Source organism: Trachypithecus francoisi, unplaced genomic scaffold (assembly GCF_009764315.1).
Source record: "Trachypithecus francoisi isolate TF-2019V2 unplaced genomic scaffold, Tfra_2.0 Lachesis_group6, whole genome shotgun sequence".
In the NCBI taxonomy this organism is placed as follows: Eukaryota; Metazoa; Chordata; class Mammalia; order Primates; family Cercopithecidae; genus Trachypithecus; species Trachypithecus francoisi.
Genome location: NW_022681471.1, coordinates 55048327 through 55066489, shown reverse-complemented (window position 1 = coordinate 55066489; position 18163 = coordinate 55048327). Strand labels below are relative to the sequence as shown.

Sequence of the window (18163 nt, the reverse complement as noted above, 5' to 3'; positions counted from 1 at the left end):
GACAGCATGGGCTGGCATACACCAAATAAAATGTTAAAACTCCTGTTCCCAAATATCTGATATTTAATTGAAACTATTGCTGAGTCACTGATATGGCCCTATCCCTTGAGATTAGCCACTTAGTGGTAAATAAATACATTGAATACTGATTCCCCTTGACTGGAAATGACATACGTTCTGGGTAAATGTTTGCCTTTTTTGTCTATGGGGTGTGAAACATAGGCTTATCAAGTGTTTTATTCGCTGATCCTGAACATTACCTAATGTTCCATTACTCCTATAAATTGGCCAACATTAGAACAAAGGAGGTACAGCAGTGAATACCTGGTTCTAATTATATATGATACTACCCAGAATCTGCCAATCTGATAGAACAATGTAATAACCTATTAAAGGCATAACTGAGGCACCAGCTTGGAGATTACCTTATGAAAATACGGTGGTACGATCTTCCAGTACACTGTGAAATTAATGACCAGTATGGTTTGGTGCCCCCAAATAGGTAGAACAGATAGATGATAGATAGATAGATAGATAGATAGATAGATAGATAGATAGATAGACAGATAGATAGATAGATAGATAGATAGATAGATAGATCGAGGAATGAAATGAGAAACAGACACTCCAACTGACCGGTTTGTAGAATCTGTGTCTCCCCAAATTACAGCTTCAAGCTCTGCAGCTTTAGGAGTCTTGGCTCCCAGATGCAAACACTTTTACTAGGAGACAGAGCCAAATTCCCATTTAAATTTCAAGCTATGATTGTTACCCATTTACTTTGGACTTTTTCCACCAAGAGATTATCAGGTAAATAAAGTGGTCACTATCATAGCAGTATAATTGATCCTGGTCATTGAGAAGGGAATAGGAACGCTATTACTCAATGAGAACAGAGAATAATATGTTTTCACTCCATGTGGCCCCATTGGTTATCTTTTGAAATTACTTTGCCCATTTTAGAGGTAAATGATCAAATTGAGCAGTCAGAGTCTCAGAGAGACATGGTGAGTACAAGGTCAGAAACCTCATAAATGGAAGTTTAGGTTATCCCATCAGGAAGTAATCTACAGCAGCGAAGCCTAGTTCAGAGACAGCTAAAATGAATAGTAAAGGAGAAGATAAACAGCAGTTGTGGGCTTAAGACCAGCTGCTGTGGTAAAGGCTGTAGTTTGCCTAGTTAACCTTCATCTTGTAATTTTCCCAAAGAAAAGAAGGCCCCAGAATCCAAAAGGAGCTGCTTCCACATCTTAAATGAAGCAAATAGATTCATGTGGCACAAAGAGTAGACTGTAGTGGGAAGTGTTGCAGTGCTCAGATTACAACCATCACCACCCCCATTTGAGACTGATGCACTCATTCTCTGAAAACGGTGATAGCTGAAAGATCACTGCTGAGTTCTCCCTGCTAGCATGTACCCTTAGCTTAAACGTCCCTCTCATAAAGAGAGTTTATCTCATGAATAAATCCTTCTGGAGTGCAGTCCACATCCAATGATTGATTAGTGCAGGTTTGTATAAGTCTGGTCTCCTTGTCCCAATTCAGGAAAAATCTGAAGTGCCATCTCAGCTGCAGAGCTTCTTATGGCATTGGCTGAAACCTTTGTTGTGACTTCTTAATAGATTATTATAGCTTCTTTATAGCTTATCTTTGTTCTCTTTCTGCACCGTCTTCAGTTACTCAATCACAAGTGTTAACCCAGAAAGCACAAGCCAAAAAACTTCATGCAAATCATTGTCCATTTCAAAGTTTGATGCTGCAGGAGATGCATATGTGATATATGTCTACAGCACCATAGTTTTAGTTATTCCTCTATAAATATATATAAAAATTAGATAAACACTGTATATTAAAGAAATTGCAACCACTATGTAGAAAGTATATAAATAATAGACCACACAGACATCGATATTGTATTCATACACTCACTCAATTCATTTATATTAAGCACCTATATAAAAAATTATTCTAGGCACTAGTATACAGTGCTACACCAGAGAAACACAAGACGACCTCCTAAGCAATTATATGGTCTTGCAGGTAAGGGGGGCATTAGGCAAATAGATACACTTCAATTATTTAATTACAATGGTGATAAGTGCAACAAAGGAGAAATAGACTATAATGAGTGCATGTGACAAAAGAGACTTACTCTGGGGATCCACAGAAGAGCTTCATTGATAAACATTTAGATAAACAGACACATCTAAAAGATAAGTAGGAGTTAGGTAACATGACAATAGGGAGCAGGAGGTCAATTATAATTTTATCCCCAAGTTAATTTTCAATTTCATACTTATAATCTATACAAATACAATAAGAATCTTGATATGTGTTTGTCAATATCTTACAATATTGATTAGAATACACAGTTGAAAATTGATGCATGCTCTTCATTCATTCAATAAACAATTGTGCAGGTGTTATATTCAAGGAATTTGGTTAGGTATTACAGGATATTCACCAAGAAATATGGTACCTTTTCTTTTCATAAGTATATTATACAATGATAAAGACACAAAGCCAATGAGAAGTTGTGACGTTATAAGTTCCACAAGAGAAACTTGATGCAATTGAAAATGTGAGTAATTTATAAATTGGGTCATGTTTATAATATGAAATAGTATTATATAGAATAAATTAATATGTTTACACAAGTTATTTCCTACTACTATCATGAAGGGCTATTGAGATGTTATTATATATAGCACAAATAATAGCCATAGCTAGCTAGCTAGATATAGATATATAGAATGGAATTTAAACCAGTTAATCCTATCCTATGTTAATAGGATAATAATTCTCACAGGGACAAAGGAAATATTTACAACTAAAAATGATCATCCTTGTTATGCAAATATGAAATGGGCTCAAGTTAATAACTGTTATTTATGATAAATAATATCTACCTAAATATAGACTTTCCTCCTCTGTAACTAATACTGGCAATAATAATAACAGATATCATTATTTTCATTTATAAATGAGGGAACTAAGTCTTAATGAGATTAATTAACTTGCCTGGACATACAGTAAGTAAGGGTAAAGCCAGTACCATATTCCATGTCTTCTGAATTTTGATTCCATGTTCTTTCTATTCTATCACAATGCTTCATGCTAGATTATCCTTGCCTATTGTTCATTAATGTGCATGTCTGTATTAAAAATAATAACAATAGATAATACTTAATCAGTACTGCATATATAGAATATACATTCTTCTAAGCACTTTTGTTGTAGAGATGTATGATCATCATGAGAAGTGTGCAAAGAAGGTACCATTATTATTGCCAGATTGCAGATCAAGAAAATGAGGTACAGAGACATTAAGTAAATTGCCTAAGATCACACGGACAATAAAGGATTAAGTAACTTGCTTGTTTTCAAACTCAGAGATTCTGGCCTCAATTCCTAACACCATGCTGTCATGAACTCACTGAACAGAGTAGGAAGCCATGAACTCTCTACTCTTTTGGAAACACATTTTATTAAAATATAGACAAAATATTTATGCTCCAGCCATAGTTAATTACTTTTGGTTCCCAATTCTGGCATCTGACTCTATTGCCTCAATCCCAGAGTCATATTCACCAGTCCCTTCTCATCTTCGTCTATCTACCTACTACTTGGCACACTCAGATTTTATGACCCCTTCTCTAAGAAGCCTTCCCTCAGCTTCAAAGATTTGAGCAGGTGGTCTTCCTATGTGTCCCTGGAGGACACCGTGCTTACACCTATCAGAGAACTCATACCCATTTGTAATTTCAAGTTACTTATATGTCTTCCACATCAGAGCATAAAGCTCTTAATACTAGGGACTGAATCATATTTGACTTTGAATTCCCCACAGTCTAACATACTTCTCTGTTGATGGGGTAATGCACTAAATGTTTGTTGATTTCTTAGCACCTCACACTTCTTTTAGCACTTATACATGTAGTTAAACAGCATTGTGTTTAGATTTGCACTAGATGCCCGTCTATGATAGAATATTAGCTCTATGAAGAGAAGAACAGTATGTTGTTTTCACCCACAAGCACAGTACCTGACCCACAGCCAGCACTCTAGCAATAGCTTTTAAGTGTACAGAACCAAGTACAAAAGTAAGAAACAATTCATAAAAGCATAAGACTCAATAATCTTGAAAGACAGCATGCACAGATCAATGTACCCTTAGTACTTTGTATCTGAAAACTGAAAAGGAAATGCATGCCAATAGAAATATACAGGGAACATACAAAAAGGTTGTGATCAGTGCAGATTTCTACATAAAATATCGAAAAATACTTTTGCATAAAGTGAAAAAAGTAAATGGAATATACAACAGCAGATAGCACAGGTCAAAAAATTCTTCATACAGCACACAAGTATATCTTAATATAGTTACCTTAATATGTTCAATAACAATGTTGCTATATGTTTAAGGGAAATGACAGAAAGCTATCTGAAAAGAAAATATTCAAATTGTTTTTTTCCTTATGCTATTTATCCAAGCACTCAATAGTAGAGCAAACAGGCAGAACCTAAGGAACAAAATTAAAACCAGGCCTAGAAATTTTATAGATAATATTATTAATATAGGTTCATACCTGGCTCATTCAGGTTTTAAGCAGTGAGGTGTTTTATCTCAATTATGTTAAAAAATAAATAAAACTTTGCCCTTCAACAGAATAATGTTTGGACGAACGGAGGCAAGATGGTGCATTTCCGGGTTCTTTATCATCAACTTTTCCCTCGCGCGTGAAAACGCAGCCGGTGCCCAGGAAGGTGCAGACCAACTAGGTATGCGCCAGGTGATGTCAATCGGAAGAGACCAAGATTCACCTGGTTGCACCTACGGAACGCGCCGCCCCCCGCCCCCGACATGCCCATGCCCCGCCTATTGCCCTTCCACTCCTAGAAAAGCCGCTCCTGGCAGATGCGCGGGGCGGGCTTCCTCAGACCCCATTTTTGTCGGGACTGCATCAGGAACTCCGCCCGAGAGCTCTACCTGGCGACTCTTTCGGCCTCCTTTGCCGGAGGCTGACAGACTTCACCCCCACACCTTCTTCCTGAAGCTAGATGGCCAAAGAATAAATTTGCAGTTTTGCTCCTAGCCTTGCCTACTCGCTGGTTCTTTTGTGCTCGCTCTGGTGGTCTTAGAAAAACAAATCAAATAATACATGAATAATATGACAAATACCATGTAAAATAATCAAATCAACTGATTATGTGTTTCTATTAACATTCATTTTACCAATTTTAAAAAAACATAATGAAAACATATATATATATATATGGCATTTAAAGTTTGTTTTCTTTTACCATATATAGCCTATGCCTATATCTATGTCCTTTCTAACACTGTCCTTATGACTCCACTAAGATCAGAGGTTCAATATGGTAAATACACTGATCATCTAACATTTTCTTATACACAAAAATAAAGAACTGTGGTAAAAAAGACCATGACAATTTGTATAAAGCTACATCAGAAATAGTTAAAATTTACAACTGCTCTGATAAGGCTACATAAGAAAAACAGAATTCTTTTTGTGAACAGTGCTTCACACATGTCTAGCCACATAGTTGTTTAAGAAATACTTTAAATTGATCTGAATGACTGCCTAGGGACAAATAGATATATATCTGATTGATGTTTTTAAGTAAAAGAGCATATTTTTGTTAGTCCCAAAAAGCATTGATTTTTATGCATGCGTACTCTTAAGTGCCTCTAGAATTTTTCTCACATTTCTCATCACTGTCGTTAAAGTTCTCATCTTTCTGTCCACATTCAATGGAAGCCTCTTGTTCTGTACTTTCAATTTTCCTTTCTCCCTCATGTTCCTGTTCCTGAGTACTCTTAAGTGGATCGTGTTGTTTTCTTTGCCAGCTAATAGATTTGTGTTCTTTTATTACTCATATAAATCAGTGTACTGAGATGTCTTCAGCTGCACTACACAAGTTGCCACTCCTGTGATTTGACTGAGTACACATGAAGGCCATTATCTTTCTGTTGAAGATCTGGAGGTAAATATTCTACTTCCAGTCTTCTTCAGGTTCAGGTGGCAGCCTTCTTCTCATTACTGGAACGAAAAGCCATTTGGCTCACCAGAGAAGGTCAGCTACAGGTTCATTTGTATCAAAATAATAGGAAGCCTTTTCCAAGAAGACCAGAATAAGCCAAAGAATTTTTGGGTTCATCATTTGCTGGAGGAGAGTCACAGGCCTCGACAAAGTAATGCTCCTCAGGAACCCAGAAATCCTTGATCTCACTTTAGCGCTCATGGAAAAAGCAACCCGAGTACTCAGCTGTTTCCCCTTGAGTCTCCAAAACACCAAAGCATCAAGAAAAATAAGAAACTAAATCTGCTTTCTCTGTCACATGTGTTTGCTCTCTCTCACACGCTTGTGTGCTCTCTCGCTCTCTCTCTCATCTCAGTAAAAGAAAAATGATATAAAATACTCAGAAGAAGGATACAGGATGCAAAGCATATAAATAATAAAATTTTCCCCCAAAAATAAAGGAATAAATAGAGGAAAAATAATGATTAAACAACAAAAAAGAAAATTATTCTAAAGAAAGACATGAGTATTGATATGGTTTGTCTGTGTCCCCACCAAATATCAGCTTGAATTGTATCTCCCAGAATTCCCACATGTTGTGGGAGGGACCCAGGGGGAGGTAACTGAATCATGGGGGCCACTCTTTCTTGTGCTATTCTCGTGACAGTGAGTAAGTCTCACGAGGTCTGATGGGTTTATCAGGGGGTTTCTTCTCTCGTTCTTCATTTTGTTCTCTTGCCGCATCCATGTAAGAAGTACCTTTTGCCTCCCCCAATGATTCTGAGGCCTCCCCAGCCATGTGGAACTATAAGTCCAATTAAACCTCTTTTTCTTCCCAGTCTCGGGTATGTCTTTACCAGCAGTGTGAAACCGGACTAATACAGTACATTTATACCAGTAGAGTGGAGCGTTGCTGAAAAGACAACTTAAAATGTGGAAGTGATTTGGGAACTGGGTAAACAGGCAGAGGTTGGAACAGTTTGGAGGGCTCAGAAGACAGGAACATGTGGGAAAATTTGGAACCTCCAAGAGACTTGTTGAATGGCTTTGACAACGCTGATAGTGATGTGAAAAATAAGGTTCAGACTGAGGTGGTCTCAGATGGAGATGAGGAACTTGTTGGGAACTGGAGCAAAGGCAAATCTTGTTATGTTTTAGCAAAGAAACTGGAGGTATTTGACCCTGCCCTAGAAATTTGTGGAACTTTGAACTTGAGATAGATGATTCAGGGTATCTGACAGAAGAAATTTCTAAGTAGCAAAGCATTCAAAAGGTGACTTGGGTGTTGTTAAAAGCATTCCATTTTCAAAGGGAAGTCGAGCATAAAAGTTCAGAAAATTTACGACCTGATGATGCAGTAGGAAAGAAAAACCCATTTTTTGAGGAGAAATTCAAGCCAGCTGCAGAAATTTGCATAAGTAGCAAGTAGCCTAATGTTAATCTCCAAGATCATGGGGAAAATGTCTCCAGGCCATGTCAGAGACCTTCCCAGCGACCCCTCCTATCACAAGCCTGGAGGCCCAGGAGGAAAAAAATAGTTTTGTGGGCTGAGCCCAGGGTCCCCAGGCTGTGTGCAGCCTAGGGACTTGGTGCCCTGTGTGCCAGCTGCTTCAGCCACAGCTTAAAGGGGCCAATACAGAGCTCAGGCTGTGACTTCAGAGGGTGAAAGCGTCAAGCCTTGGCAGCTTCCACATGGTGTTGAGCCTGTGGGTGCACAGATGTCACGAATTGAGGTTTGGGAACCTCCGCTTAGATATTAGAAGATGTATGGAAATGCCTGGATGCCAGTGGAAAAGTTTGCTGCACAGTTGGGGCCTTCATGGAGAACCTCTGCTAGGGCAGTGCAGAAGGGAAATGTGGGGTGGGAGCCCCCACACAGAGTCCCTACTGGGACACTGCCTAATCGAGCTGTGAGAAGAGGGCCACCATCTTCCAAACCCCAGAATGGTAGATCCCCTGACAGCTTGCACCGTAAACCTGGAAAAGCTGCAGACGCCTAATGCCAGTCCGTGAAAGCAGTCAGGAGGGAGGTTATACCCTGCAAAGCCACAGGGGCAGAGCTGCCCAAGACCATAGGAACCCACCTTTTACATCATTGTGAACTGGATGTAAGACCTGGAGTCAAAGGAGATCATTTTGGAGCTTTAAAATTTGACTGGCCTGCTGGATTTCAGACTTCCATGGGCCCTTTAGTCCCTTTGTTTTGGCCAGTTTCTCCCATTTGGAATGGCTGTCTTTACCCAATGTCTGTACTCTCATTGTATCCACGAAGTAACTAGCTTGCTTTCGATTTTACAGGCTCATAGGAAGAAGGTACTTGCCTTGTCTCAGATGAAGCTTTGGACTGTGGACTTTTGGGTTAATGCTGAAATGAGTTAACACTTTGGGGGACTGTTGGGAAGGCATGATTGGCTTTTGAATGTGAGGACATGAGATTTGGAGGGTCCACGGGCAGAATCATATGATTGGCTGTGTCCCCACCTAAATCTCAACTTGAATTGTATCTCCCAGAATTCCCCCATGCTGTGGAAGGGACTCTTGTGGAGATAATTGAGTCATGAGGGCTGGTCTTTCCCACGTTACTCTCATTATAGTGAATAAATCTCACAAGATCTGATAGGTTCATCAGGGGTTTCCACTATTGTTCTTCCTCATTTTTTCTGTTGCTTCATCTATGTAAAAAGTGCCTTTTGCCTCCCACCATGATTCTAAGGCCTTGCCAATCATGTGGAACTGTAAGTCCAATTAAACCTCTTTTTCTTCTGAGTCTCGGATATGTGTTTATCAGCAGTGTGAAAACGGTGAATACAAGTATAGACTGAGAATTTTCACTGAAGAAGCAGTAGGATTCACGAAAAAAGAAAAGCTGTAGATCCATCTTGATACAATTTTTGAAATAAAAAATATTACCAGCTTCTCAAAATAAAAAAATAGCCTATGTACAATAGAAATAAAATCAGGCCAGTATAATACTTTTTTCTTCAAGTTGAGACTAGAAACTAGAGGACAAAAGAATGATCCACATACCATTGGGAGAAAAGGTTTTGTAATTAAAGACGACACATCATGCCAAATTATATTCATCTGCAAAGGCAGGAGAAAAAGATTTTGATACACATAAGAGTTTATAGATTATTAAAACAATATATCCTAATGAAAGAAAGTATGTAAGAAGGTGTTCTGACCAAAAGTACATTTAGTCAGACCAGAGAAATCAAGAGAGGAGAAAAGAATGATGTAAAAGTTCGTGATAAATATATTTTGAAGTTATTTGTAATTTAGGCAAGTGTTTCTAGCATGATTGAAAATTTATAATATACAAGTTAAATAGAATTATGGAAACAGAAAAGAAAAATAGAATGGAAATGACAATATTAGCCCAATACTAATTTTTTTAAACTATCTTAGAAATAACCTGAGGTTGAATGAAGATTAGTAAAATGTCTCAACTGAAAAGTGAATATTTCTAAACATTTTAAGATTCATTTCGGGAGGAGGAAGAGACATGTAAAGCATCTTAGTGGAATGCTGATTTATCATTTTACTTTGATGTGAGTGTAGTGTGTGTGTGTGTGTGTGTGTGTGTGTGTGTGTTTGATAACAGTTTTAAGAATGGAAAGTTGACCACCTGCAGAATTAAAGATATGCCAAATTTAACCAAATGAAACAAAACTGAACATAATCCTGATGAATTCACCACAAATAAGAACATAGAGGAAAAAATAGCTAATATAAAATAAGATTACAGGAAGAAAACCAAACATACCAGCTATTGTATTTAATGTGAAAATGCCCAAACTACAAATTTTAAAATTAAAAAGTAAGATGGCGTTAAAAACAATAACAACACATGATGTTTTCAAGAACCATATCTAAAGCAACATGAAAAAATATTGAAAATAAAGGAATAGATTATTTCACTACATGCAAATTTCATATGAAAACACAGCAGGAGTGTTACCATTATTATCAGAAAAAGTGGACCCCATGGCCAAACAGCATTAAACATGAAAAAGATGATCATTAACTTAATGAAAACTATAAGCTTCCTTCTTTCATACATATATGAATCCATATGGAGCAAAAATTGCAGCTAGCTCTTCATCAGGAGGAAATGAAAGATTGACACACAGCACTGAAGACAGAATTAACAGTAGCAGAAAAAGTAAATATATAGGTAAATCTAAATAAATATTCACTTTTAAAATGATAATATTGTATTTAAAGTTTAAGATGTGTTTAGATTGATAATCTGTGGCATGTGGCAACAATAGAACAGTAGTGTTAAAGGTAAAATTTAGTAAGTCAAACGTGTATTTCCAATCTTTCAAGTAATCACTAAAAAAAATTTAAAATGTGTAAGTAACACTCTAACAAAAGGGAAAACTGCTATAAACTTCTAATTAAACCAAAGGAAGGCAAGAGAAAATTTATCAAAGTCAACATGAGAAAAAAAATTGTAAGAATGTAAGTTTAAACCCCAAACATATCAGAAATTACACTAGTACTAATGAACCAACAAGTCCAACTAAGGATAAAAAATATTTTTAATGCAAACCTAAACTCTGTATTGTTTGTGGTCTGGCTTCTCTTGTTCAACTCATGGTTTTAAAGTCCATCCACATTATTTTATGTATATGTGGTTGGTTTGCTCCTACTGCAGTGTAGTATTCCATTTTGTGAACATACCACATTTTATTTATCTATTTTCCTGCTGCTGAGCAGTTTAGGTTTTAGAAATATTTAGAAATATTTTCAATAGAACATCTACGAAAATTTTGTTCATGTCTTTTGATGTAGATATGTACAAATTTATGTTAAGTATATTACTAGGAAGAAAACTTCTGGGGCATAGGATATGAATATAATCAACTGAGTAAACAATCCTGAAGTTTCTACCAAACCAATTGTACCAGTTTATAATCCCACTAACTATGAATGAGGGGTCCAGTTGCTGATCTTACTCGTTGAGATAATCAACCTATTTAATTCTCTTAAATGTCAGGAGGTAATTACCCTTGGAAGAGTAGTGACTGAAAAGGATGCAGACAAATAGGGATTCTGAGTTATTAGTCATGTTCTTTTCCTTCATCTACTTGGAGGCTACAATAGTTTGCTTAGTTTGTAAAAACTTAAAAATTATACACTCATAGTTTTGTGCTTTTCTGTATGTATATTTTACTGCAATAAAAATTAAAATGAATAAGTACATTTTTAAAAAGAAAAATACTTTCTGTTTGGATTTGTAAAAGCTTATGTAAGTCACTCTATAAGAGACATGTCTTAAAAACAAGATTGAAGGACTTAAAAAATAAAACTTATGAAGTTATTCTAATATAAACAAAACAGTTTATGATAAAAAGAATTGCTACAGATAAAGAAGAGCATTTTACAATGCTAAGATGCTCATTCAACATAAATATCTAATTATCCTACATTTATATACAATAAAAATAAAGGCCCAAAGTATTTAAAAGAAAAGCAAGCAAATCTTTGAAGAGAAATTAAAAACACACACACACGGCCGGGCACGGTGGCTCACGCCTGTAATCCCAGCACTTTGGGAGGCCGAGACGGATCACGAGGTCAGGAGATCGAGACCACAGTGAAACCCTGTCTCTACTAAAAATACAAAAAATTAGCCAGGCGCGGTAGCGGGCGCCTGTAGTCCCAGCAACTTGGGAGGCTGAGGCAGGAGAATGGCGTGAACCCGGGAGGCGGAGCTTGCAGTGAGCCGAGATCGCGCCACTGCACTCCAGCCTGGGCAACAGAGCGAGACTCTGTCTCAAATAAATAAATAAATAAATAAAAATGAAACACACACACACACATAATAGTTAGTTATTTTAACTTATTTCACTCAATACCATCAATTATTGAGAACAGGCAGGAACAAACTAGTAAGTATAAAAACAATTTAAAGAACATATACAGCAATTTTGACCTAATTAATATATAGAGAGCATTGCACCTAGCAATAAGAAATTCCACATTATTTTCTAGTGCATTTAGAATATTTACCATAATTGACTATATGTTTGGCAATAAGCAAGTCTCCACAAGTTTAAAAAGACTGAAATCTGGCATTGGTGCTAGGGGTCTCCTGGACGCGACGCCAGGAAGTGGCGGTGGCACAGTGCATATAGCGCGCCTTAGCAGCAACAGCAGCATCGGAGACACACCCTCGCCATCTCAGTCCCTGCGATGGTGCAGCCACCTCGCTCCCTCTTCTTTTCCTCCCTTCGCTGGCACCATGTCTGATCAGCTGACGGAAGAACAGATTGTTGAATTCAAGGAAACTTTCTCTATTGAATAAAGATGGCGATGGCACCATCACAACAAAGGAACCTGGAACTGTCATGAAGTCACTGGGTCAGAACCAACAGAAGACGAATTGCGGGATATGATCAACGAAGTGGATGCCAATGATAATGACACCATTGACTTCCGAATTTTTGGTTATGATGGATGGCTAGAAAAATGAAAGATACAGATAGTAAAGAAGAAATTCATGAGGCATTCTGAGTCTTTGACAAGGACGGTAATAGTTACACCAGTGCCAGCAGAACTATGTCACCTCATGACAGACAGGAGAAAAACTAACAGATGAAGAAGTAGATGAAATGATCAGAGAAGCAGATATTGATAGAGACTGACAAGTCAACTATGAAGAATTCATACAGATGATGACTGCAAAATGAAGACCTATTTTCAACTCCTTTTTCTCCCTTCTAGAAAAATCAAATTGAATCTTTTACTTATCTCTTTTAAAAAAATAGAAAAAAGAAAAAAGTTCATTTATTTATTTCTACATAGCAAAACTGAATGTCAAAACTACCTTCTGACCACACACAAAATCTGTATGTATTGGTCGATGGTCCTGTCCCCTAAAGATCAAGCTACACATCAGTTTTACAATATAAATACTTGTACTACCTTAATGATAAGGACTCCTTAAAGTGCCATTTGCTAATGATTAATACACTGTTCGGGGCGGCCAGTATTTTACGCATGCAGATTGACGATTGAGCACAGTCAGGCATTTGTATTAAAAACGAAAAGTGGAAAAACAAATTAAAAACCTATTCAAATGTGTTCTAGTTCAATTTGTTTAGTATAAATTGTCATAGCTGGTTTACTGAAAACAAACACACTTAAAATTTGTTTACCTCAGGATGACACGCAGAAAAATGGGTGAAGGATAAACCATGAGACGTGGCCCCACTAGTAGGATCGTCCTCTTGTACTTCATGTGCTCTGACCCATAGTGACAATGACACACTCTGGTGGCATGCCCGTGTATGTTTGTTTAGCATTGTCTACATTGTTCTAGAGTGAAACAGGTGTCAGGTTGTCACTGTCCACACAAAATTTTAATAAGAAACCTTTACCAATGGAGCATCTTTGGACTCTCTTTTTAAAATCTTCTGAACCATAACTTGGAGCCAGCAGAATAGGCTGTGGCTGTGGACTTCAGCACAGCCATCAACATTGTTGTTCAAGAAATTACAATTTACATCCATTCCAAGTTGTAAATGATAGTATTTTTTCCAGTTAAAAACACCATTAACTTAAAATAAAGACTGAAATCATACAGTGTCTTCTTTCTGATGATAGTGAAATTAAGCTAGATACTAATAACATAATGCAAAACTTCAAAACTCATATTTTTGAAAATTAAAAGCATTTACTTCTATTAATCCTCAAATCAAAAAACCCACGATATATTTTTGAAAATTTTTGAAACAAAAGAATATAAAATGTAATGTTTGAATATATGCAGGATGCAGTAAAAACTCTGCTGAGAAAAGATGCAAGATTAAAAGGAAACATTAAAGATGTAAGAGAAAAAAGGAAACATTAAATATGAATGATATAGGACATAAATATGAGACCAATGGACACTGTGGACTGCTGAAGGGAGGAGAGAATTGAGTGGGTCAAAAAGCTACCTGTTGGATTTTCTGCTCGATACCAGGGTGATGGGATCCATACGCCAAACCACAGCATCACACAATGTTCCCATGCCATAACTCTAAACATGTACCTCCTGTACATAAAATAGAAGTTGAAATTTTAAAAAAATGATGTAAGCCTCCACCTCATGCAGTTAAAAAATAACAGCAAATTAACTCCCTCAAAAAAGTAGAAGGAGGAATTAATAAAATTATATACCAGTTAGGGTTCCTAGAGGGACAGAACTAATAGGATATATATACATATATATATATATATATGAGTTTATTACACAATCACATGGTCCCACAGTAGGCTGTGTGCAAGCTGAGGAGCAAGGAGAGCCAGTCTGCATCTCAAAGCAGAAGAACTTAGAGTCTGATGTTTGAGGGCAGGAAGCATCCAGCACAGGAGAAAGATGTAGGCTGGGAGGCTAGGCTAGTCTCATCTTTTCACTTTTTTCTGCCTGCTTTATACTCGCTGGCAGCTGATTAGATTGTGCCCACCAGATTAAGGGTGGGTCTGCTTTCTTCAGCTCACTGACTCAAATGTTAATCTCTTTTGGCAACACCCTCATAGACACACACAGGATCAATAATTTGCATCCTTCAATCCAATCAAGTTGACACTCAGTGTAAACCATCATGAAATGTAATCAAAATCAATGAAATAGTAGACAAAATAAAGAAAATCAATAAAGACATAATTTAGTTCATTGAAAATATGAATAAAACTGATAAACTCCTAACAAGCCAAATCAAGGTGAAAAAAGGGAAAGAGATGTCATAATGTATTGAATCATGAAATAAAAAGAGGCAGCATTACCAATCACAGAAGCATTAAAAAGATAATAAAAGCATTATGAAAAATATTTTGCAAATAAAATTGAATGATACAGAAAAAATCATTGAAAAACATACCTTGTTAAAGCTGACATAAGAAAATAGGACATATAAATAGTCATATCTATTAGATAAATTAAATTCTTAAATAAAATCTTCCCACAAAGAAAACTCAAGCCTCAGATGGCTTCACTGGAAATTTTTTCCATATTTTAGTAAAGAAATTACACCTATATTACATGCAATTCCAATAAAAAGAAAAAGAAACACTCTCCACTGATTTTATGAGCCAGATAACATCTATTTAAATCTAACAAGGACGTTTGAAAAGAGGGAAGAAATACAAGTCAATGTATCTCATAAACTTAGATGCAAAATTCATAAAAAGATATTATTAAATAAAATTTAGAAATATATAAATAGGTTAACATTAATACCCAAATATCTAAATGTGAAGTATTTGAGGAATACAATATTGTCTTTTGTATGTTTTATTTATAACTAATACATAATCATTGTACATGTTTATGGGGTACAGTGTGGTGTTTCATTACAGGTATACATAGTGTAATGATCAAATCAGAGTAATTAGCTCATTGATCACTTTAAACATTTTTCAAATTTGTGGTAACACTCAAAATCCTCTCTTCTAGTTATCTTGAAATATGCAATTCATTATTAGCTATAATCACCCTTTCATGTAATAGAGCACCAGAATTTAGTCTTCCTTCCCTGAGATCAACGTTTTTAGATTCCACATATAAGTAAGATCACATGGTATTTGTCTTTCTGTGCCTGGGTTATTTCACTTAGCATAATGTCCTCTCGTTTCATCCATGTTGCTTCAAATTACAGGATTTTATCATATTCTATGGCTAAATCATATTTGATTGTTATATATATTATATATATAAAACAATGGTATATATATGAAACAATGTTATATATAAGCAATGTTATACATATAAAACAATATATGTGTATATATACATATACATATGTGTGTGTATATATGTACATATCATCTTTTTTATTCATTTATTTGTAGATGGGCACTTAAGTTGATTTCATTTCTCGGCTATTATAAGTAGTGTTGCAATAAACATGAGAATGCAGGTATCTCTTTAATATACTGATTTCATTACTTTTAGATACATACCAAATATTAGGACTGCTGCATAATATGGCAGTTCTATTTTTCGTTTTCTGAGAAGTCTCCATATTGTTTTTTAAAATGTCTATACTAATTTACAGTTGCATATAGATCTTATTCCAGATCTTAGAATAAAAGCTTTTAACTTTCCACAATGCAGTAGAACATTAGCTGTGAGTCTGCCACACATGGCTTTTATTTTGTTGAGGTATGTTCCTTCTATACCCAATTTGTTGGTAGTTTTTATCATAAAAGAATGCCAAATTTTAACAGATGCCTTTCAGCAGTTATTGAAATAATCATGTGGCTCTTGTCCTTGATTCTGTTAATGTGATGTACCATGTTTATTGATTTGTGTGTGTTGAACCATCCTTGCATCCCTGGGATGAATCCCACTTGATCATGGTAAACGGTCTTTTAAATGTATTGTTGAATTTGGTTTGCTAGTATTTTGTTGCATATTTTTGCATCTATGTTCATTAGATAGATTACCCTGTACGTTTCTATTTTTTTATTGTGTCTTTATCTGGTGTTGGTACCAATGTAATGCTGTCTTTGTAAAATAAGTTTGGAAGTATTTCATCCTCTTTAATTTTTGGGGATTTTTTGAGTATAATTGGTATTAGTCCTACTTTAAGTGTTTGGTAGAATTCAGTAGTGAAAACGTTAACCCTCGAGCTTTCCTTTGATAGAATTTATTTTATTACTGCTTCAGTTGTGTTACTTATTATTGGTCTGTTCAGGTTTTCTATTTCTTCCTGACTCAATCTTGACTGGTTGGATGTATCCAGGAATGTTTTAAATTTCATTTTTAATGTTTAAATTGATTCATTGGTTGTTCATGCTTGTGTTAATTTTCATGTATTTGTACAGTTTCTGAAGCTCTTCCTGTTATTTATTTCTTGTTTTATTCCATTGTGGTCAGAAAATATACTAAATAAATTTTTGACTTTTTAAAATGTGTTAAAACTTGTTTTCTGGTCTAACATATGATATGTCCTGGACACTGTTCCACGTATTGTTGAGAAAAATGTATATTCTACAGCTGTCAGATGGAATGTTCTCTAAATGTCTGCCAGGTCTATTTCATTTAGAGTGCAGTTTAACTCTGATATATTTTCTTTCTATTTTCCATCTGGATGATCTGTCCATTGCTGAAAGTGGAGTGTTGATGTTCCCTACTATTATTGTATCGCCATTAACTCCTTTCACTCCCTTTAACTCTATCAATGTTTGCTTTATAAATTTAGGTGCTCCAGTGTTGGGTGCATACATATTTTTAATTGTCATATCTTCTTGCTATATTGACTACTTGATCATTATATAATGATCTATTTGTCTTTTTTACCATGATTGATTTACTGTCTACTTTATTGGTACAAGTATAGATACTCTTGCTCTTTTTATGCTCATTTCCATAAAGTATCTTTTTCCATTTTTTTACTTTCAGTTCATGTGTGTCCTTCTAGGTAAAGTGAGTTTCTTGTAGGCAGCATATAGTTGAGTTTTCTTCGTTATCCGTTCAACCACTCTATGTCTTTAAATTGGAGAATTAACCTATTTACATTTAATGTTACTATTGATAGGTAAAGTCTTGCTACTACTATTTTGTTATTTGTTTTCTGGTTGTTTTGTAAATCTCTTTTTCTTTCTTCCTCTCTTACTGTCTTCCTTTGTGGTTAAGTGCTTTTCTCTCATAGTATTTTTTGGTTCCTTGCTTTTTATTTTTAGTATATCTATTATAGATTTTTGCCTTATGGCTACCATGATGCTAATAAAAATATGGTTATAAATTGTTCAAAATGCTAACAACTTAACTTTGATCACAAATAAAAGATGCAAACAAAAAATGTACACTTTAATACTTTCACATTTTGAAGTTAGATATTTCAATTTACATCTTTTTAAATTGTCTTCGTTAACAAATTGTTGTAAGCATTAATCCTTTTAATAGTTTTGTCTTTTAGTCTTTTAAACAAAATTTTGTAAACACCTAGGCTCAAGCAATCCATTCATCTCATCCTCCCAAAGTGCTGAGATTACTTCATTCTTTATTTTTCTTTTATCTCTTCTGACAGCATTTTCAAATGGCCTGTCTTTGACATTACTGATTATTCTGCTTGGTCAATTCCTTTGTAGAGACCTTTTCATGCATATTTTATACATA

The 18163-nt window shown here is 35.6% G+C and overlaps 1 pseudogene; it reads left to right on the top strand.

Moving 5' to 3' along the window:
• Positions 1-12298: 12298 nt before the first annotated feature.
• LOC117077428 lies at positions 12299-13025 on the top strand (annotated as a pseudogene).
• Positions 13026-18163: the final 5138 nt, after the last annotated feature.